General features: G+C 39.2%; 17 non-coding genes across 17 annotated transcripts; all 17 read right to left on the minus strand.

Annotated features, from left to right (window-relative positions):
* Positions 1-1203: 1203 nt before the first annotated feature.
* On the minus strand, positions 1204-1275 carry TRNAT-CGU (transfer RNA threonine (anticodon CGU)). Its single transcript has one exon. It is a non-coding gene; the product is annotated as a tRNA-Thr (tRNA).
* A 1223-nt stretch (positions 1276-2498) lies between these two features.
* TRNAT-CGU (transfer RNA threonine (anticodon CGU)) lies at positions 2499-2570 on the minus strand. Its single transcript has one exon. It is a non-coding gene; the product is annotated as a tRNA-Thr (tRNA).
* A 1223-nt stretch (positions 2571-3793) lies between these two features.
* Positions 3794-3865, minus strand: TRNAT-CGU (transfer RNA threonine (anticodon CGU)). The gene has a single exon. It is a non-coding gene; the product is annotated as a tRNA-Thr (tRNA).
* Positions 3866-5088: 1223 nt separating this feature from the next.
* Positions 5089-5160, minus strand: TRNAT-CGU (transfer RNA threonine (anticodon CGU)). The gene has a single exon. It is a non-coding gene; the product is annotated as a tRNA-Thr (tRNA).
* Positions 5161-6383: 1223 nt separating this feature from the next.
* TRNAT-CGU (transfer RNA threonine (anticodon CGU)) lies at positions 6384-6455 on the minus strand. Its single transcript has one exon. It is a non-coding gene; the product is annotated as a tRNA-Thr (tRNA).
* Positions 6456-7678: 1223 nt separating this feature from the next.
* On the minus strand, positions 7679-7750 carry TRNAT-CGU (transfer RNA threonine (anticodon CGU)). Its single transcript has one exon. It is a non-coding gene; the product is annotated as a tRNA-Thr (tRNA).
* A 1223-nt stretch (positions 7751-8973) lies between these two features.
* Positions 8974-9045, minus strand: TRNAT-CGU (transfer RNA threonine (anticodon CGU)). The gene has a single exon. It is a non-coding gene; the product is annotated as a tRNA-Thr (tRNA).
* Positions 9046-10268: 1223 nt separating this feature from the next.
* Positions 10269-10340, minus strand: TRNAT-CGU (transfer RNA threonine (anticodon CGU)). The gene has a single exon. It is a non-coding gene; the product is annotated as a tRNA-Thr (tRNA).
* Positions 10341-11563: 1223 nt separating this feature from the next.
* Positions 11564-11635, minus strand: TRNAT-CGU (transfer RNA threonine (anticodon CGU)). The gene has a single exon. It is a non-coding gene; the product is annotated as a tRNA-Thr (tRNA).
* A 1223-nt stretch (positions 11636-12858) lies between these two features.
* On the minus strand, positions 12859-12930 carry TRNAT-CGU (transfer RNA threonine (anticodon CGU)). The gene has a single exon. It is a non-coding gene; the product is annotated as a tRNA-Thr (tRNA).
* Positions 12931-14153: 1223 nt separating this feature from the next.
* Positions 14154-14225, minus strand: TRNAT-CGU (transfer RNA threonine (anticodon CGU)). Its single transcript has one exon. It is a non-coding gene; the product is annotated as a tRNA-Thr (tRNA).
* A 617-nt stretch (positions 14226-14842) lies between these two features.
* TRNAT-CGU (transfer RNA threonine (anticodon CGU)) lies at positions 14843-14914 on the minus strand. The gene has a single exon. It is a non-coding gene; the product is annotated as a tRNA-Thr (tRNA).
* Positions 14915-16137: 1223 nt separating this feature from the next.
* TRNAT-CGU (transfer RNA threonine (anticodon CGU)) lies at positions 16138-16209 on the minus strand. The gene has a single exon. It is a non-coding gene; the product is annotated as a tRNA-Thr (tRNA).
* A 1223-nt stretch (positions 16210-17432) lies between these two features.
* On the minus strand, positions 17433-17504 carry TRNAT-CGU (transfer RNA threonine (anticodon CGU)). Its single transcript has one exon. It is a non-coding gene; the product is annotated as a tRNA-Thr (tRNA).
* Positions 17505-18727: 1223 nt separating this feature from the next.
* Positions 18728-18799, minus strand: TRNAT-CGU (transfer RNA threonine (anticodon CGU)). Its single transcript has one exon. It is a non-coding gene; the product is annotated as a tRNA-Thr (tRNA).
* Positions 18800-20022: 1223 nt separating this feature from the next.
* TRNAT-CGU (transfer RNA threonine (anticodon CGU)) lies at positions 20023-20094 on the minus strand. Its single transcript has one exon. It is a non-coding gene; the product is annotated as a tRNA-Thr (tRNA).
* A 1223-nt stretch (positions 20095-21317) lies between these two features.
* TRNAT-CGU (transfer RNA threonine (anticodon CGU)) lies at positions 21318-21389 on the minus strand. Its single transcript has one exon. It is a non-coding gene; the product is annotated as a tRNA-Thr (tRNA).
* Between the last annotated feature and the right edge of the window lie 440 nt (positions 21390-21829).

A 21829-nucleotide genomic window follows, 5' to 3' on the forward strand; every position in this document is an offset into this window, starting at 1 on the left:
TTCTTGTTAAATTCGAAAAATGCACTCAAGCTTTATTTAGTATTAGTACTTTGTACATATGACAATACAATGAAAGTCTTCAATCTATTGTTTGATTATATCCAACATAGTTATTATCATTCTTTGACTTGAAGGGATAAAAAATGTAGGGTGGCAGGGGTTATGCTTTGTTTGGTGTTTTGCAGTTAAATAAAGCACAAGTTCAGTTATGTAGAATATGGTTTCACTTATTCAATATAGAAGTTTTATAAAATGTCTCTGATAAATGATCTACCGAGGTGAGGGTTTGTTGCTGATGGTGTCCTATTTTCTGTTTTATTTAGTGTTGACAGGACATTTTTTGAATTTTGAGATGCTCAAAAAAATCCTAAGTGCAAGGTCAGTGTGCACCAAAACCACATCACATTATATCACTCACATTACCTGCACCCCCTCTCCACCTTGATAAAATAAAAGTTGGGCTTACACTGGTTAGGCCTTATCCCTCATTAAAATTGTCCGGCTGATGTTCAAGCACTTCTGTATCTTAATTCTTGTAGTGAAGCCCCCAGCATGTGCTCTTGTCTCTAGTAAATTTTGGCCCAGTCTTGCTCATTGAAATGCTCCTGCTGCTGGCCAGTTGTATACTTCTATGCAGTCTTCAGTCTCTTAAATCTTGTAGTATGATGCCAAGCTCAAGAGTATATGCAGTGTTTCAAAAGTGGATCTTCGTCTGAGGTGTTCCAATGTTTGTAATGTAAGTCTCCACTTCTAGCACAGAGATTGCTCCTGGTTTCATACTTATAATCCATCCATGAGCTTTAGTTGGTAACTTTGTCTAGGCTGTGATCATGTCATGTCTGCTGCAGGCAGGAGGAAACTTTTCCCTTCTCCTCTTGCCCAGTGATTAGACTGTACATTCTCACGAAAAACTTGGTGAGAAGTTGCAGGAGGGGGCAGACTGAATTCTACTTTTGTTATCATAACAAAGAAATGAACAAGCAACAGTTTTTCCATGATTGTGTTATCTCTGAGCCAACATTAATCCAGGAAGTGAATGGTGAACCCGGATGAGGACCATAACCTTCTCTTACCCTGGTGAATGGTACATGTTTTCTTCCTTACACCCAGATGAGATACATGCCTTCATAAATGAGGTTAATATGGTTCACCAGCTTATTGCCAATTATTATCACACTCAATACATTAATTTGAGAGAGTATTAGGCACAGATGGGGATTGAACCCATGATCTTTGGTTTACGAGACCAACGCCTTACCACTTGGCCACTGCGCCCTCTGTTGGAGAAAGACGGCTTCTTGTTAAATTCGAAAAATGCACTCAAGCTTTATGTAGTATTAGTTCTTTGCACATATGACAATACAATGAAAATCTTCAATCTATTGTTTGATTATATCCAACATAGTTATTATCATTCTTTGGCTTGAGGGGATAAAAAATGTAGGGTGGCAGGGGTTATGCTTTGTTTGGTGTTTTGCAGTTAAATAAAGCACAAGTTCAGTTATGTAGAATATGGTTTCACTTATTCAATATAGAAGTTTTATAAAATGTCTCTGATAAATTATCTACCGAGGTGAGGGTTTGTTGCTGATGGTGTCCTATTTTCTGTTTTATTTAGTGTTGACTGGACATTTTTTGAATTTTGAGATGCTCAAAAAAATCCTAAGTGCAAGGTCAGTGTGCACCAAAAACACATCACATTATATCACTCACATTACCTGCACCCCCTGTCCACCTTGATAAAATAAAAGTTGGGCTTACACTGGTTAGGCCTTATCCCTCATTAGAATTGTCCGGCTGATGTTCAAGCACTTCTGTATCTTAATTCTTGTAGTGAAGCCCCCAGCATGTGCTCTTGTCTCTAGTAAATTTTGGCCCAGTCTTGCTCATTGAAATGCTCCTGCTGCTGGCCAGTTGTATACTTCTATGCCGTCTTCAGTCTCTTAAATCTTGTAGTATGAAGCCAAGCTCAAGAGTATATGCAGTGTTTCAAAAGTGGATCTTCGTCTGAGGTGTTCCAACGTTTGTAATGTAAGTCTCCACTTCTAGCACAGAGATTGCTCCTGGTTTCATACTTATAATCCATCCATGAGCTTTAGTTGGTAACTTTGTCTAGGCTGTGATCATGTCATGTCTGCTGCAGGCAGGAGGAAACTTTTCACTTCTCCTCTTGCCCAGTGATTAGACTGTACATTCTCACGAAAAACTTGGTGAGAAGTTGCAGGAGGGGGCAGACTGAATTCTACTTTTGTTATCATAACAAAGAAATGCACAAGCAACAGTTTTTCCATGATTGTGTTATCTCTGAGCCAACATTAATCCAGGAAGTGGATGGTGAACCCGGATGAGGACCATAACCTTCTCTTACCCTGGTGAATGGTACATGTTTTCTTCCTTACACCCAGATGAGATACATGCCTTCATAAATGAGGTTAATATGGTTCACCAGCTTATTGCCAATTATTATCACGCTCAATAGATTAATTTGAGAGAGTATTAGGTACAGATGGGGATTGAACCCATGATCTTTGGTTTACGAGACCAACGCCTTCCCACTTGGCCACTGCGCCCTCTGTTGGAGAAACACGGCTTCTTGTTAAATTCAAAAAATGCACTCAAGCTTTATTTAGTATTAGTACTTTGTACATATGACAATACAATGAAAGTCTTCAATCTATTGTTTGATTATATCCAACATAGTTATTATCATTCTTTGACTTGAAGGGATAAAAAATGTAGGGTGTCAGGGGTTATGCTTTGTTTGGTGTTTTGCAGTTAAATAAAGCACAAGTTCAGTTATGTAGAATATGGTTTCACTTATTCAATATAGAAGTTTTATAAAATGTCTCTGATAAATTATCTACCGAGGTGAGGGTTTGTTGCTGATGGTGTCCTATTTTCTGTTTTATTTAGTGTTGACAGGACATTTTTTGAATTTTGAGATGCTCAAAAAAATCCTAAGTGCAAGGTCAGTGTGCACCAAAACCACATCACATTATATCACTCACATTACCTGCACCCCCTCTCCACCTTGATAAAATAAAAGTTGGGCTTACACTGGTTAGGCCTTATCCCTCATTAAAATTGTCCGGCTGATGTTCAAGCACTTCTGTATCTTAATTCTTGTAGTGAAGCCCCCAGCATGTGCTCTTGTCTCTAGTAAATTTTGGCCCAGTCTTGCTCATTGAAATGCTCCTGCTGCTGGCCAGTTGTATACTTCTATGCAGTCTTCAGTCTCTTAAATCTTGTAGTATGATGCCAAGCTCAAGAGTATATGCAGTGTTTCAAAAGTGGATCTTCGTCTGAGGTGTTCCAATGTTTGTAATGTAAGTCTCCACTTCTAGCACAGAGATTGCTCCTGGTTTCATACTTATAATCCATCCATGAGCTTTAGTTGGTAACTTTGTCTAGGCTGTGATCATGTCATGTCTGCTGCAGGCAGGAGGAAACTTTTCCCTTCTCCTCTTGCCCAGTGATTAGACTGTACATTCTCACGAAAAACTTAGTGAGAAGTTGCAGGAGGGGGCAGACTGAATTCTACTTTTGTTATCATAACAAAGAAATGCACAAGCAACAGTTTTTCCATGATTGTGTTATCTCTGAGCCAACATTAATCCAGGAAGTGGATGGTGAACCCGGATGAGGACCATAACCTTCTCTTACCCTGGTGAATGCTACATGTTTTCTTCCTTACACCCAGATGAGATACATGCCTTCATAAATGAGGTTAATATGGTTCACCAGCTTATTGCCAATTATTATCACGCTCAATACATTAATTTGAGAGAGTATTAGGCACAGATGGGGATTGAACCCATGATCTTTGGTTTACGAGACCAACGCCTTCCCACTTGGCCACTGCGCCCTCTGTTGGAGAAACACGGCTTCTTGTTAAATTCAAAAAATGCACTCAAGCTTTATTTAGTATTAGTACTTTGTACATATGACAATACAATGAAAGTCTTCAATCTATTGTTTGATTATATCCAACATAGTTATTATCATTCTTTGACTTGAAGGGATAAAAAATGTAGGGTGTCAGGGGTTATGCTTTGTTTGGTGTTTTGCAGTTAAATAAAGCACAAGTTCAGTTATGTAGAATATGGTTTCACTTATTCAATATAGAAGTTTTATAAAATGTCTCTGATAAATTATCTACCGAGGTGAGGGTTTGTTGCTGATGGTGTCCTATTTTCTGTTTTATTTAGTGTTGACAGGACATTTTTTGAATTTTGAGATGCTCAAAAAAATCCTAAGTGCAAGGTCAGTGTGCACCAAAACCACATCACATTATATCACTCACATTACCTGCACCCCCTCTCCACCTTGATAAAATAAAAGTTGGGCTTACACTGGTTAGGCCTTATCCCTCATTAAAATTGTCCGGCTGATGTTCAAGCACTTCTGTATCTTAATTCTTGTAGTGAAGCCCCCAGCATGTGCTCTTGTCTCTAGTAAATTTTGGCCCAGTCTTGCTCATTGAAATGCTCCTGCTGCTGGCCAGTTGTATACTTCTATGCAGTCTTCAGTCTCTTAAATCTTGTAGTATGATGCCAAGCTCAAGAGTATATGCAGTGTTTCAAAAGTGGATCTTCGTCTGAGGTGTTCCAATGTTTGTAATGTAAGTCTCCACTTCTAGCACAGAGATTGCTCCTGGTTTCATACTTATAATCCATCCATGAGCTTTAGTTGGTAACTTTGTCTAGGCTGTGATCATGTCATGTCTGCTGCAGGCAGGAGGAAACTTTTCCCTTCTCCTCTTGCCCAGTGATTAGACTGTACATTCTCACGAAAAACTTAGTGAGAAGTTGCAGGAGGGGGCAGACTGAATTCTACTTTTGTTATCATAACAAAGAAATGCACAAGCAACAGTTTTTCCATGATTGTGTTATCTCTGAGCCAACATTAATCCAGGAAGTGGATGGTGAACCCGGATGAGGACCATAACCTTCTCTTACCCTGGTGAATGCTACATGTTTTCTTCCTTACACCCAGATGAGATACATGCCTTCATAAATGAGGTTAATATGGTTCACCAGCTTATTGCCAATTATTATCACGCTCAATACATTAATTTGAGAGAGTATTAGGCACAGATGGGGATTGAACCCATGATCTTTGGTTTACGAGACCAACGCCTTCCCACTTGGCCACTGCGCCCTCTGTTGGAGAAACACGGCTTCTTGTTAAATTCAAAAAATGCACTCAAGCTTTATTTAGTATTAGTACTTTGTACATATGACAATACAATGAAAGTCTTCAATCTATTGTTTGATTATATCCAACATAGTTATTATCATTCTTTGACTTGAAGGGATAAAAAATGTAGGGTGTCAGGGGTTATGCTTTGTTTGGTGTTTTGCAGTTAAATAAAGCACAAGTTCAGTTATGTAGAATATGGTTTCACTTATTCAATATAGAAGTTTTATAAAATGTCTCTGATAAATTATCTACCGAGGTGAGGGTTTGTTGCTGATGGTGTCCTATTTTCTGTTTTATTTAGTGTTGACAGGACATTTTTTGAATTTTGAGATGCTCAAAAAAATCCTAAGTGCAAGGTCAGTGTGCACCAAAACCACATCACATTATATCACTCACATTACCTGCACCCCCTCTCCACCTTGATAAAATAAAAGTTGGGCTTACACTGGTTAGGCCTTATCCCTCATTAAAATTGTCCGGCTGATGTTCAAGCACTTCTGTATCTTAATTCTTGTAGTGAAGCCCCCAGCATGTGCTCTTGTCTCTAGTAAATTTTGGCCCAGTCTTGCTCATTGAAATGCTCCTGCTGCTGGCCAGTTGTATACTTCTATGCAGTCTTCAGTCTCTTAAATCTTGTAGTATGATGCCAAGCTCAAGAGTATATGCAGTGTTTCAAAAGTGGATCTTCGTCTGAGGTGTTCCAATGTTTGTAATGTAAGTCTCCACTTCTAGCACAGAGATTGCTCCTGGTTTCATACTTATAATCCATCCATGAGCTTTAGTTGGTAACTTTGTCTAGGCTGTGATCATGTCATGTCTGCTGCAGGCAGGAGGAAACTTTTCCCTTCTCCTCTTGCCCAGTGATTAGACTGTACATTCTCACGAAAAACTTAGTGAGAAGTTGCAGGAGGGGGCAGACTGAATTCTACTTTTGTTATCATAACAAAGAAATGCACAAGCAACAGTTTTTCCATGATTGTGTTATCTCTGAGCCAACATTAATCCAGGAAGTGGATGGTGAACCCGGATGAGGACCATAACCTTCTCTTACCCTGGTGAATGCTACATGTTTTCTTCCTTACACCCAGATGAGATACATGCCTTCATAAATGAGGTTAATATGGTTCACCAGCTTATTGCCAATTATTATCACGCTCAATACATTAATTTGAGAGAGTATTAGGCACAGATGGGGATTGAACCCATGATCTTTGGTTTACGAGACCAACGCCTTACCACTTGGCCACTGCACCCTCTGTTGGAGAAAGACGGCTTCTTGTTAAATTCAAAAAATGCACTCAAGCTTTATTTAGTATTAGTACTTTGCACATATGACAATACAATGAAAATCTTCAATCTATTGTTTGATTATATCCAACATAGTTATTATCATTCTTTGACTTGAAGGGATAAAAAATGTAGGGTGGCAGGGGTTATGCTTTGTTTGGTGTTTTGCAGTTAAATAAAGCACAAGTTCAGTTATGTAGAATATGGTTTCACTTATTCAATATAGAAGTTTTATAAAATGTCTCTGATAAATTATCTACCGAGGTGAGGGTTTGTTGCTGATGGTGTCCTATTTTCTGTTTTATTTAGTGTTGACAGGACATTTTTTGAATTTTGAGATGCTCAAAAAAATCCTAAGTGCAAGGTCAGTGTGCACCAAAACCACATCACATTATATCACTCACATTACCTGCACCCCCTCTCCACCTTGATAAAATAAAAGTTGGGCTTACACTGGTTAGGCCTTATCCCTCATTAAAATTGTCCGGCTAATGTTCAAGCACTTCTGTATCTTAATTCTTGTAGTGAAGCCCCCAGCATGTGCTCTTGTCTCTAGTAAATTTTGGCCCAGTCTTGCTCATTGAAATGCTCCTGCTGCTGGCCAGTTGTATACTTCTATGCAGTCTTCAGTCTCTTAAATCTTGTAGTATGATGCCAAGCTCAAGAGTATATGCAGTGTTTCAAAAGTGGATCTTCGTCTGAGGTGTTCCAATGTTTGTAATGTAAGTCTCCACTTCTAGCACAGAGATTGCTCCTGGTTTCATACTTATAATCCATACATGAGCTTTAGTTGGTAACTTTGTCTAGGCTGTGATCATGTCAAGTCTGCTGCAGGCAGGAGGAAACTTTTCCCTTCTCCTCTTGCCCAGTGATTAGACTGTACATTCTCACGAAAAACTTGGTGAGAAGTTGCAGGAGGGGGCAGACTGAATTCTACTTTTGTTATCATAACAAAGAATTGCACAAGCAACAGTTTTTCCATGATTGTGTTATCTCTGAGCCAACATTAATCCAGGAAGTGGATGGTGAACCCGGATGAGGACCATAACCTTCTCTTACCCTGGTGAATGCTACATGTTTTCTTTCTTACACCCAGATGAGATACATGCCTTCATAAACGAGGTTAATATGGTTCACCAGCTTATTGCCAATTATTATCACGCTCAATACATTAATTTGAGAGAGTATTAGGCACAGATGGGGATTGAACCCATGATCTTTGGTTTACGAGACCAACGCCTTACCACTTGGCCACTGCGCCCTCTGTTGGAGAAAGACGGCTTCTTGTTAAATTCAAAAAATGCACTCAAGCTTTATTTAGTATTAGTACTTTGTACATATGACAATACAATGAAAATCTTCAATCTATTGTTTGATTATATCCAACATAGTTATTATCATTCTTTGACTTGAAGGGATAAAAAATGTAGGGTGGCAGGGGTTATGCTTTGTTTGGTGTTTTGCAGTTAAATAAAGCACAAGTTCAGTTATGTAGAATATGGTTTCACTTATTCAATATAGAAGTTTTATAAAATGTCTCTGATAAATTATCTACCGAGGTGAGGGTTTGTTGCTGATTGTGTCCTATTTTCTGTTTTATTTAGTGTTGACAGGACATTTTTTGAATTTTGAGATGCTCAAAAAAATCCTAAGTGCAAGGTCAGTGTGCACCAAAACCACATCACATTATATCACTCACATTACCTGCACCCCCTCTCCACCTTGATAAAATAAAAGTTGGGCTTACACTGGTTAGGCCTTATCCCTCATTAAAATTGTCCGGCTGATGTTCAAGCACTTCTGTATCTTAATTCTTGTAGTGAAGCCCCCATCATGTGCTCTTGTCTCTAGTAAATTTTGGCTCAGTCTTGCTCATTGAAATGATCATGCTGCTGGCCAGTTGTATACTTCTATGCAGTCTTCAGTCTCTTAAATCTTGTAGTATGATGCCAAGCTCAAGAGTATATGCAGTGTTTCAAAAGTGGATCTTCGTCTGAGGTGTTCCAACGTTTGTAATGTAAGTCTCCACTTCTAGCACAGAGATTGCTCCTGGTTTCATACTTATAATCCATCCATGAGCTTTAGTTGGTAACTTTGTCTAGGCTGTGATCATGTCATGTCTGCTGCAGGCAGGAGGAAACTTTTCCCTTCTCCTCTTGCCCAGTGATTAGACTGTACATTCTCACGAAAAACTTGGTGAGAAGTTGCAGGAGGGGGCAGACTGAATTCTACTTTTGTTATCATAACAAAGAAATGCACAAGCAACAGTTTTTCCATGATTGTGTTATCTCTGAGCCAACATTAATCCAGGAAGTGAATGGTGAACCCGGATGAGGACCATAACCTTCTCTTACCCTGGTGAATGGTACATGTTTTCTTCCTTACACCCAGATGAGATACATGCCTTCATAAATGAGGTTAATATGGTTCACTAGCTTATTGCCAATTATTATCACACTCAATACATTAATTTGAGAGAGTATTAGGCACAGATGGGGATTGAACCCATGATCTTTGGTTTACGAGACCAACGCCTTACCACTTGGCCACTGCGCCCTCTGTTGGAGAAAGACGGCTTCTTGTTAAATTCGAAAAATGCACTCAAGCTTTATTTAGTATTAGTTCTTTGCACATATGACAATACAATGAAAATCTTCAATCTATTGTTTGATTATATCCAACATAGTTATTATCATTCTTTGGCTTGAGGGGATAAAAAATGTAGGGTGGCAGGGGTTATGCTTTGTTTGGTGTTTTGCAGTTAAATAAAGCACAAGTTCAGTTATGTAGAATATGGTTTCACTTATTCAATATAGAAGTTTTATAAAATGTCTCTGATAAATTATCTACCGAGGTGAGGGTTTGTTGCTGATGGTGTCCTATTTTCTGTTTTATTTAGTGTTGACTGGACATTTTTTGAATTTTGAGATGCTCAAAAAAATCCTAAGTGCAGGGTCAGTGTGCACCAAAACCACATCACATTATATCACTCACATTACCTGCACCCCCTGTCCACCTTGATAAAATAAAAGTTGGGCTTACACTGGTTAGGCCTTATCCCTCATTAGAATTGTCCGGCTGATGTTCAAGCACTTCTGTATCTTAATTCTTGTAGTGAAGCCCCCAGCATGTGCTCTTGTCTCTAGTATATTTTGGCCCAGTCTTGCTCATTGAAATGCTCCTGCTGCTGGCCAGTTGTATACTTCTATGCCGTCTTCAGTCTCTTAAATCTTGTAGTATGAAGCCAAGCTCAAGAGTATATGCAGTGTTTCAAAAGTGGATCTTCGTCTGAGGTGTTCCAACGTTTGTAATGTAAGTCTCCACTTCTAGCACAGAGATTGCTCCTGGTTTCATACTTATAATCCATCCATGAGCTTTAGTTGGTAACTTTGTCTAGGCTGTGATCATGTCATGTCTGCTGCAGGCAGGAGGAAACTTTTCCCTTCTCCTCTTGCCCAGTGATTAGACTGTACATTCTCACGAAAAACTTGGTGAGAAGTTGCAGGAGGGGGCAGACTGAATTCTACTTTTGTTATCATAACAAAGAAATGCACAAGCAACAGTTTTTCCATGATTGTGTTATCTCTGAGACAACATTAATCCAGGAAGTGGATGGTGAACCCGGATGAGGACCATAACCTTCTCTTACCCTGGTGAATGCTACATGTTTTCTTCCTTACACCCAGGTGAGATACATGCCTTCATAAATGAGGTTAATATGGTTCACCAGCTTATTGCCAATTATTATCACGCTCAATACATTAATTTGAGAGAGTATTAAGCACAGATGGGGATTGAACCCATGATCTTTGGTTTACGAGACCAACGCCTTACCACTTGGCCACTGCGCCCTCTGTTGGAGAGAGACGGCTTCTTGTTAAATTCGAAAAATGCACTCAAGCTTTATTTAGTATTAGTACTTTGTACATATGACAATACAATGAAAATCTTCAATCTATTGTTTGATTATATCCAACATAGTTATTATCATTCTTTGACTTGAAGGGATAAAAAATGTAGGGTGGCAGGAGTTATGCTTTGTTTGGTGTTTTGCAGTTAAATAAAGCACAAGTTCAGTTATGTAGAATATGGTTTCACTTATTCAATATAGAAGTTTTATAAAATGTCTCTGATAAATTATCTACCGAGGTGAGGGTTTGTTGCTGATGGTGTCCTATTTTCTGTTTTATTTAGTGTTGACAGGACATTTTTTGAATTTTGAGATGCTCAAAAAAATCCTAAGTGCAAGGTCAGTGTGCACCAAAACCACATCACATTATATCACTCACATTACCTGCACCCCCTCTCCACCTTGATAAAATAAAAGTTGGGCTTACACTGGTTAGGCCTTATCCCTCATTAAAATTGTCCGGCTGATGTTCAAGCACTTCTGTATCTTAATTCTTGTAGTGAAGCCCCCAGCATGTGCTCTTGTCTCTAGTAAATTTTGGCCCAGTCTTGCTCATTGAAATGCTCCTGCTGCTGGCCAGTTGTATACTTCTATGCAGTCTTCAGTCTCTTAAATCTTGTAGTATGATGCCAAGCTCAAGAGTATATGCAGTGTTTCAAAAGTGGATCTTCGTCTGAGGTGTTCCAATGTTTGTAATGTAAGTCTCCACTTCTAGCACAGAGATTGCTCCTGGTTTCATACTTATAATCCATCCATGAGCTTTAGTTGGTAACTTTGTCTAGGCTGTGATCATGTCATGTCTGCTGCAGGCAGGAGGAAACTTTTCCCTTCTCCTCTTGCCCAGTGATTAGACTGTACATTCTCACGAAAAACTTGGTGAGAAGTTGCAGGAGGGGGCAGACTGAATTCTACTTTTGTTATCATAACAAAGAAATGCACAAGCAACAGTTTTTCCATGATTGTGTTATCTCTGAGCCAACATTAATCCAGGAAGTGGATGGTGAACCCGGATGAGGACAATAACCTTCTCTTACCCTGGTGAATGGTACATGTTTTCTTCATTACACCCAGATGAGATACATGCCTTCATAAATGAGGTTAATATGGTTCACCAGCTTATTGCCAATTATTATCACGCTCAATACATTAATTTGAGAGAGTATTAGGCACAGATGGGGATTGAACCCATGATCTTTGGTTTACGAGACCAACGCCTTAGCACTTGGCCACTGCGCCCTCTGTTGGAGAAAGATGGCTTCTTGTTAAATTCGAAAAATGCACTCAAGCTTTATTTAGTATTAGTACTTTGTACATATGACAATACAATGAAAATCTTCAATCTATTGTTTGATTATATCCAACATAGTTATTATCATTCTTTGACTTGAAGGGATAAAAAATGTAGGGTGGCAGGGGTTATGCTTTGTTTGGTGTTTTGCAGTTAAATAAAGCACAAGTTCAGTTATGTAGAATATGGTTTCACTTATTCAATATAGAAGTTTTATAAAATGTCTCTGATAAATGATCTACCGAGGTGAGGGTTTGTTGCTGATGGTGTCCTATTTTCTGTTTTATTTAGTGTTGACAGGACATTTTTTGAATTTTGAGATGCTCAAAAAAATCCTAAGTGCAAGGTCAGTGTGCACCAAAACCACATCACATTATATCACTCACATTACCTGCACCCCCTCTCCACCTTGATAAAATAAAAGTTGGGCTTACACTGGTTAGGCCTTATCCCTCATTAAAATTGTCCGGCTGATGTTCAAGCACTTCTGTATCTTAATTCTTGTAGTGAAGCCCCCAGCATGTGCTCTTGTCTCTAGTAAATTTTGGCTCAGTCTTGCTCATTGAAATGCTCCTGCTGCTGGCCAGTTGTATACTTCTATGCAGTCTTCAGTCTCTTAAATCTTGTAGTATGATGCCAAGCTCAAGAGTATATGCAGTGTTTCAAAAGTGGATCTTCGTCTGAGGTGTTCCAACGTTTGTAATGTAAGTCTCCACTTCTAGCACAGAGATTGCTCCTGGTTTCATACTTATAATCCATCCATGAGCTTTAGTTGGTAACTTTGTCTAGGCTGTGATCATGTCATGTCTGCTGCAGGCAGGAGGAAACTTTTCCCTTCTCCTCTTGCCCAGTGATTAGACTGTACATTCTCACGAAAAACTTGGTGAGAAGTTGCAGGAGGGGGCAGACTGAATTCTACTTTTGTTATCATAACAAAGAAATGCACAAGCAACAGTTTTTCCATGATTGTGTTATCTCTGAGCCAACATTAATCCAGGAAGTGAATGGTGAACCCGGATGAGGACCATAACCTTCTCTTACCCTGGTGAATGGTACATGTTTTCTTCCTTACACCCAGATGAGATACATGCCTTCAAAAATGAGGTTAATATGGTTCACCAGCTTATTGCCAATTATTATCACACTCAATACATTAATTTGAGAGAGTATTAGGCACAGATGGGGATTGAACCCATGATCTTTGGTTTACGAGACCAACGCCTTACCACTTGGCCACTGCGCCCTCTGTTGGAGAAAGACGGCTTCTTGTTAAATTCGAAAAATGCACTCAAGCTTTATGTAGTATTAGTTCTTTGCACATATGACAATACAATGAAAATCTTCAATCTATTGTTTGATTATATCCAACATAGTTATTATCATTCTTTGGCTTGAGGGGATAAAAAATGTAGGGTGGCAGGGGTTATGCTTTGTTTGGTGTTTTGCAGTTAAATAAAGCACAAGTTCAGTTATGTAGAATATGGTTTCACTTATTCAATATAGAAGTTTTATAAAATGTCTCTGATAAATTATCTACCGAGGTGAGGGTTTGTTGCTGATGGTGTCCTATTTTCTGTTTTATTTAGTGTTGACTGGACATTTTTTGAATTTTGAGATGCTCAAAAAAATCCTAAGTGCAAGGTCAGTGTGCACCAAAACCAAATCACATTATATCACTCACATTACCTGCACCCCCTCTCCACCTTGATAAAATAAAAGTTGGGCTTACACTGGTTAGGCCTTATCCCTCATTAAAATTGTCCGGCTGATGTTCAAGCACTTCTGTATCTTAATTCTTGTAGTGAAGCCCCCAGCATGTGCTCTTGTCTCTAGTAAATTTTGGCCCAGTCTTGCTCATTGAAATGCTCCTGCTGCTGGCCAGTTGTATACTTCTATGCAGTCTTCAGTCTCTTAAATCTTGTAGTATGATGCCAAGCTCAAGAGTATATGCAGTGTTTCAAAAGTGGATCTTCGTCTGAGGTGTTCCAACGTTTGTAATGTAAGTCTCCACTTCTAGCACAGAGATTGCTCCTGGTTTCATACTTATAATCCATCCATGAGCTTTAGTTGGTAACTTTGTCTAGGCTGTGATCATGTCATGTCTGCTGCAGGCAGGAGGAAACTTTTCCCTTCTCCTCTTGCCCAGTGATTAGACTGTACATTCTCACGAAAAACTTGGTGAGAAGTTGCAGGAGGGGGCTGACTGAATTCTACTTTTGTTATCATAACAAAGAAATGCACAAGCAACAGTTTTTCCATGATTGTGTTATCTCTGAGCCAACATTAATCCAGGAAGTGGATGGTGAACCCGGATGAGGACCATAACCTTCTCTTACCCTGGTGAATGCTACATGTTTTCTTCCTTACACCCAGATGAGATACATGCCTTCATAAATGAGGTTAATATGGTTCACTAGCTTATTGCCAATTATTATCACACTCAATACATTAATTTGAGAGAGTATTAGACAGAGATGGGGATTGAACCCATGATCTTTGGTTTACGAGACCAACGCCTTACCACTTGGCCACTGCGCCCTCTGTTGGAGAAATGCTCCTGCTGCTGGCCAGTTGTATACTTCTATGCCGTCTTCAGTCTCTTAAATCTTGTAGTATGATGCCAAGCTCAAGAGTATATGCAGTGTTTCAAAAGTGGATCTTCGTCTGAGGTGTTCCAACGTTTGTAATGTAAGTCTCCACTTCTAGCACAGAGATTGCTCCTGGTTTCATACTTATAATCCATCCATGAGCTTTAGTTGGTAACTTTGTCTAGGCTGTGATCATGTCATGTCTGCTGCAGGCAGGAGGAAACTTTTCCCTTCTCCTCTTGCCCAGTGATTAGACTGTACATTCTCACGAAAAACTTGGTTCGAAGTTGCCGGAGGGGGCACACTGAATTCTACTTTTGTTATCATAACAAAGAAATGCACAAGCAACGGTTTTTCCATGATTGTGTTATCTCTGAGCCAACATTAATCCAGGAAGTGGATGGTGAACCCGGATGAGGACCATAACCTTCTCTTACCCTGGTGAATGGTACATGTTTTCTTCCTTACACCCAGATGAGATACATGCCTTCATAAATGAGGTTAATATGGTTCACCAGCTTATTGCCAATTATTATCACGCTCAATACATTAATTTGAGAGAATATTAGGCACAGATGGGGATTGAACCCATGATCTTTGGTTTACGAGACCAACGCCTTACCACTTGGCCACTGCGCCCTCTGTTGAAGAAAGACGGCTTCTTGTTAAATTCGAAAAATGCACTCAAGCTTTATTTAGTATTAGTACTTTGTACATATGACAATACAATGAAAATCTTCAATCTATTGTTTGATTATATCCAACATAGTTATTATCATTCTTTGACTTGAAGGGATAAAAAATGTAGGGTGGCAGGGGTTATGCTTTGTTTGGTGTTTTGCAGTTAAATAAAGCACAAGTTCAGTTATGTAGAATATGGTTTCACTTATTCAATATAGAAGTTTTATAAAATGTCTCTGATAAATTATCTAACGAGGTGAGGGTTTGTTGCTGATTGTGTCCTATTTTCTGTTTTATTTAGTGTTGACAGGACATTTTTTGAATTTTGAGATGCTCAAAAAAATCCTAAGTGCAAGGTCAGTGTGCACCAAAACCACATCACATTATATCACTCACATTACCTGCACCCCCTCTCCACCTTGATAAAATAAAAGTTGGGCTTACACTGGTTAGGCCTTATCCCTCATTAAAATTGTCCGGCTGATGTTCAAGCACTTCTGTATCTTAATTCTTGTAGTGAAGCCCCCAGCATGTGCTCTTGTCTCTAGTAAATTTTGGCCCAGTCTTGCTCATTGAAATGCTCCTGCTGCTGGCCAGTTGTATACTTCTATGCAGTCTTCAGTCTCTTAAATCTTGTAGTATGATGCCAAGCTCAAGAGTATATGCAGTGTTTCAAAAGTGGATCTTCGTCTGAGGTGTTCCAATGTTTGTAATGTAAGTCTCCACTTCTAGCACAGAGATTGCTCCTGGTTTCATACTTATAATCCATCCATGAGCTTTAGTTGGTAACTTTGTCTAGGCTGTGATCATGTCATGTCTGCTGCAGGCAGGAGGAAACTTTTCCCTTCTCCTCTTGCCCAGTGATTAGACTGTACATTCTCACGAAAAACTTGGTGAGAAGTTGCAGGAGGGGGCAGACTGAATTCTACTTTTGTTATCATAACAAAGAAATGCACAAGCAACAGTTTTTCCATGATTGTGTTATCTCTGAGCCAACATTAATCCAGGAAGTGAATGGTGAACCCGGATGAGGACCATAACCTTCTCTTACCCTGGTGAATGGTACATGTTTCCTTCCTTACACCCAGATGAGATACATGCCTTCATAAATGAGGTTAATATGGTTCACCAGCTTATTGCCAATTATTATCACACTCAATACATTAATTTGAGAGAGTATTAGGCACAGATGGGGATTGAACCCATGATCTTTGGTTTACGAGACCAACGCCTTACCACTTGGCCACTGCGCCCTCTGTTGGAGAAAGACGGCTTCTTGTTAAATTCGAAAAATGCACTCAAGCTTTATGTAGTATTAGTTCTTTGCACATATGACAATACAATGAAAATCTTCAATCTATTGTTTGATTATATCCAACATAGTTATTATCATTCTTTGGCTTGAGGGGATAAAAAATGTAGGGTGGCAGGGGTTATGCTTTGTTTGGTGTTTTGCAGTTAAATAAAGCACAAGTTCAGTTATGTAGAATATGGTTTCACTTATTCAATATAGAAGTTTTATAAAATGTCTCTGATAAATTATCTACCGAGGTGAGGGTTTGTTGCTGATGGTGTCCTATTTTCTGTTTTATTTAGTGTTGACTGGACATTTTTTGAATTTTGAGATGCTCAAAAAAATCCTAAGTGCAAGGTCAGTGTGCACCAAAACCAAATTACATTATATCACTCACATTACCTGCACCCCCTCTCCACCTTGATAAAATAAAAGTTGGGCTTACACTGGTTAGGCCTTATCCCTCATTAAAATTGTCCGGCTGATGTTCAAGCAGTTCTGTATCTTAATTCTTGTAGTGAAGCCCCCAGCATGTGCTCTTGTCTCTAGTAAATTTTGGCCCAGTCTTGCTCATTGAAATGCTCCTGCTGCTGGCCAGTTGTATACTTCTATGCCGCCTTCAGTCTCTTAAATCTTGTAGTATGATGCCAAGCTCAAGAGTATATGCAGTGTTTCAAAAGTGGATCTTCGTCTGAGGTGTTCCAACGTTTGTAATGTAAGTCTCCACTTCTAGCACAGAGATTGCTCCTGGTTTCAAACTTATAATCCATCCATGAGCTTTAGTTGGTAACTTTGTCTAGGCTGTGATCATGTCATGTCTGCTGCAGGCAGGAGGAAACTTTTCCCTTCTCCTCTTGCCCAGTGATTAGACTGTACATTCTCCCGAAAAACTTGGTGAGAAGTTGCAGGAGGGGGCAGACTGAATTCTACTTTTGTTATCATAACAAAGAAATGCACAAGCAACGGTTTTTCCATGATTGTGTTATCTCTGAGCCAACATTAATCCAGGAAGTGGATGGTGAAGCTGGATGAGGACCATAACCTTCTCTTACCCTGGTGAATGGTACATGTTTTCTTCCTTACACCCAGATGAGATACATGCCTTCATAAATGAGGTTAATATGGTTCACCAGCTTATTGCCAATTATTATCACGCTCAATACATTAATTTGAGAGAGTATTAGGCACAGATGGGGATTGAACCCATGATCTTTGGTTTACGAGACCAACGCCTTACCACTTGGCCACTGCGCCCTCTGTTGGAGAAAGACGGCTTCTTGTTAAATTCAAAAAATGCACTCAAGCTTTATTTAGTATTAGTACTTTGTACATATGACAATACAATGAAAATCTTCAATCTATTGTTTGATTATATCCAACATAGTTATTATCGTTCTTTGACTTGAAGGGATAAAAAATGTAGGGTGGCAGGGGTTATGCTTTGTTTGGTGTTTTGCAGTTAAATAAAGCACAAGTTCAGTTATGTAGAATATGGTTTCACTTATTCAATATAGAAGTTTTATAAAATGTCTCTGATAAATTATCTACCGAGGTGAGGGTTTGTTGCTGATTGTGTCCTATTTTCTGTTTTATTTAGTGTTGACAGGACATTTTTTGAATTTTGAGATGCTCAAAAAAATCCTAAGTGCAAGGTCAGTGTGCACCAAAATCACATCACATTATATCACTCACATTACCTGCACCCCCTCTCCACCTTGATAAAATAAAAGTTGGGCTTACACTGGTTAGGCCTTATCCCTCATTAAAATTGTCCGGCTGATGTTCAAGCAGTTCTGTATCTTAATTCTTGTAGTGAAGCCCCCAGCATGTGCTCTTGTCTCTAGTAAATTTTGGCTCAGTCTTGCTCATTGAAATGATCATGCTGCTGGCCAGTTGTATACTTCTATGCAGTCTTCAGTCTCTTAAATCTTGTAGTATGATGCCAAGCTCAAGAGTATATGCAGTGTTTCAAAAGTGGATCTTCGTCTGAGGTGTTCCAACGTTTGTAATGTAAGTCTCCACTTCTAGCACAAGGATTGCTCCTGGTTTCATACTTATAATCCATCCATGAGCTTTAGTTGGTAACTTTGTCTAGGCTGTGATCATGTCATGTCTGCTGCAGGCAGGAGGAAACTTTTCCCTTCTCCTCTTGCCCAGTGATTAGACTGTACATTCTCACGAAAAACTTGGTGAGAAGTTGCAGGAGGGGGCAGACTGAATTCTACTTTTGTTATCATAACAAAGAAATGCACAAGCAACAGTTTTTCCATGATTGTGTTATCTCTGAGCCAACATTAATCCAGGAAGTGAATGGTGAACCCGGATGAGGACCATAACCTTCTCTTACCCTGGTGAATGGTACATGTTTTCTTCCTTACACCCAGATGAGATACATGCCTTCATAAATGAGGTTAATATGGTTCACCAGCTTATTGCCAATTATTATCACACTCAATACATTAATTTGAGAGAGTATTAGGCACAGATGGGGATTGAACCCATGATCTTTGGTTTACGAGACCAACGCCTTACCACTTGGCCACTGCGCCCTCTGTTGGAGAAAGACGGCTTCTTGTTAAATTCGAAAAATGCACTCAAGCTTTATGTAGTATTAGTTCTTTGCACATATGACAATACAATGAAAATCTTCAATCTATTGTTTGATTATATCCAACATAGTTATTATCATTCTTTGGCTTGAGGGGATAAAAAATGTAGGGTGGCAGGGGTTATGCTTTGTTTGGTGTTTTGCAGTTAAATAAAGCACAAGTTCAGTTATGTAGAATATGGTTTCACTTATTCAATATAGAAGTTTTATAAAATGTCTCTGATAAATTATCTACCGAGGTGAGGGTTTGTTGCTGATGGTGTCCTATTTTCTGTTTTATTTAGTGTTGACCGGACATTTTTTGAATTTTGAGATGCTCAAAAAAATCCTAAGTGCAAGGTCAGTGTGCACCAAAAACACATCACATTATATCACTCACATTACCTGCACCCCCTCTCCACCTTGATAAAATAAAAGTTGGGCTTACACTGGTTAGGCCTTATCCCTCATTAGAATTGTCCGGCTGATGTTCAAGCACTTCTGTATCTTAATTCTTGTAGTGAAGCCCCCAGCATGTGCTCTTGTCTCTAGTAAATTTTGGCCCAGTCTTGCTCATTGAAATGCTCCTGCTGCTGGCCAGTTGTATACTTCTATGCAGTCTTCAGTCTCTTAAATCTTGTAGTATGAAGCCAAGCTCAAGAGTATATGCAGTGTTTCAAAAGTGGATCTTCGTCTGAGGTGTTCCAACGTTTGTAATGTAAGTCTCCACTTCTAGCACAGAGATTGCTCCTGGTTTCATACTTATAATCCATCCATGAGCTTTAGTTGGTAACTTTGTCTAGGCTGTGATCATGTCATGTCTGCTGCAGGCAGGAGGAAACTTTTCACTTCTCCTCTTGCCCAGTGATTAGACTGTACATTCTCACGAAAAACTTGGTGAGAAGTTGCAGGAGGGGGCAGACTTAATTCTACTTTTGTTATCATAACAAAGAAATGCACAAGCAACAGTTTTTCCATGATTGTGTTATCTCTGAGCCAACATTAATCCAGGAAGTGGATGGTGAACCCGGATGAGGACCATAACCTTCTCTTACCCTGGTGAATGGTACATGTTTTCTTCCTTACACCCAGATGAGATACATGCCTTCATAAATGAGGTTAATATGGTTCACCAGCTTATTGCCAATTATTATCACGCTCAATAGATTAATTTGAGAGAGTATTAGGTACAGATGGGGATTGAACCCATGATCTTTGGTTTACGAGACCAACGCCTTACCACTTGGCCACTGCGCCCTCTGTTGGAGAAAGACGGCTTCTTGTTAAATTCAAAAAATGCACTCAAGCTTTATTTAGTATTAGTACTTTGTACATATGACAATACAATGAAAGTCTTCAATCTATTGTTTGATTATATCCAACATAGTTATTATCATTCTTTGACTTGAAGGGATAAAAAATGTAGGGTGGCAGGGGTTATGCTTTGTTTGGTGTTTTGCAGTTAAATAAAGCACAAGTTCAGTTATGTAGAATATGGTTTCACTTATTCAATATAGAAGTTTTATAAAATGTCTCTGATAAATGATCTACCGAGGTGAGGGTTTGTTGCTGATGGTGTCCTATTTTCTGTTTTATTTAGTGTTGACAGGACATTTTTTGAATTTTGAGATGCTCAAAAAAATCCTAAGTGCAAGGTCAGTGTGCACCAAAACCACATCACATTATATCACTCACATTACCTGCACCCCCTCTCCACCTTGATAAAATAAAAGTTGGGCTTACACTGGTTAGGCCTTATCCCTCATTAAAATTGTCCGGCTGATGTTCAAGCACTTCTGTATCTTAATTCTTGTAGTGAAGCCCCCAGCATGTGCTCTTGTCTCTAGTAAATTTTGGCCCAGTCTTGCTCATTGAAATGCTCCTGCTGCTGGCCAGTTGTATACTTCTATGCAGTCTTCAGTCTCTTAAATCTTGTAGTATGATGCCAAGCTCAAGAGTATATGCAGTATTTCAAAAGTGGATCTTCGTCTGAGGTGTTCCAATGTTTGTAATGTAAGTCTCCACTTCTAGCACAGAGATTGCTCCTGGTTTCATACTTATAATCCATCCATGAGCTTTAGTTGGTAACTTTGTCTAGGCTGTGATCATGTCATGTCTGCTGCAGGCAGGAGGAAACTTTTCCCTTCTCCTCTTGCCCAGTGATTAGACTGTACATTCTCACGAAAAACTTGGTGAGAAGTTGCAGGAGGGGGCAGACTGAATTCTACTTTTGTTATCATAACAAAGAAATGCACAAGCAACAGTTTTTCCATGATTGTGTTATCTCTGAGCCAACATTAATCCAGGAAGTGAATGGTGAACCCGGATGAGGACCATAACCTTCTCTTACCCTGGTGAATGGTACATGTTTTCTTCCTTACACCCAGATGAGATACATGCCTTCATAAATGAGGTTAATATGGTTCACCAGCTTATTGCCAATTATTATCACACTCAATACATTAATTTGAGAGAGTATTAGGCACAGATGGGGATTGAACCCATGATCTTTGGTTTACGAGACCAACGCCTTACCACTTGGCCACTGCGCCCTCTGTTGGAGAAAGACGGCTTCTTGTTAAATTCGAAAAATGCACTCAAGCTTTATGTAGTATTAGTTCTTTGCACATATGACAATACAATGAAAATCTTCAATCTATTGTTTGATTATATCCAACATAGTTATTATCATTCTTTGGCTTGAGGGGATAAAAAATGTAGGGTGGCAGGGGTTATGCTTTGTTTGGTGTTTTGCAGTTAAATAAAGCACAAGTTCAGTTATGTAGAATATGGTTTCACTTATTCAATATAGAAGTTTTATAAAATGTCTCTGATAAATTATCTACCGAGGTGAGGGTTTGTTGCTGATGGTGTCCTATTTTCTGTTTTATTTAGTGTTGACTGGACATTTTTTGAATTTTGAGATGCTCAAAAAAATCCTAAGTGCAAGGTCAGTGTGCACCAAAAACACATCACATTATATCACTCACAT

The sequence above is a fragment of the Lithobates pipiens genome, unplaced genomic scaffold (genome assembly GCF_037356315.1).
Source record: "Lithobates pipiens isolate NorthernLeopardFrog02 unplaced genomic scaffold, aLitPip1_a1.2 Scaffold_13, whole genome shotgun sequence".
Lineage (NCBI taxonomy): Eukaryota > Metazoa > Chordata > Amphibia > Anura > Ranidae > Lithobates > Lithobates pipiens.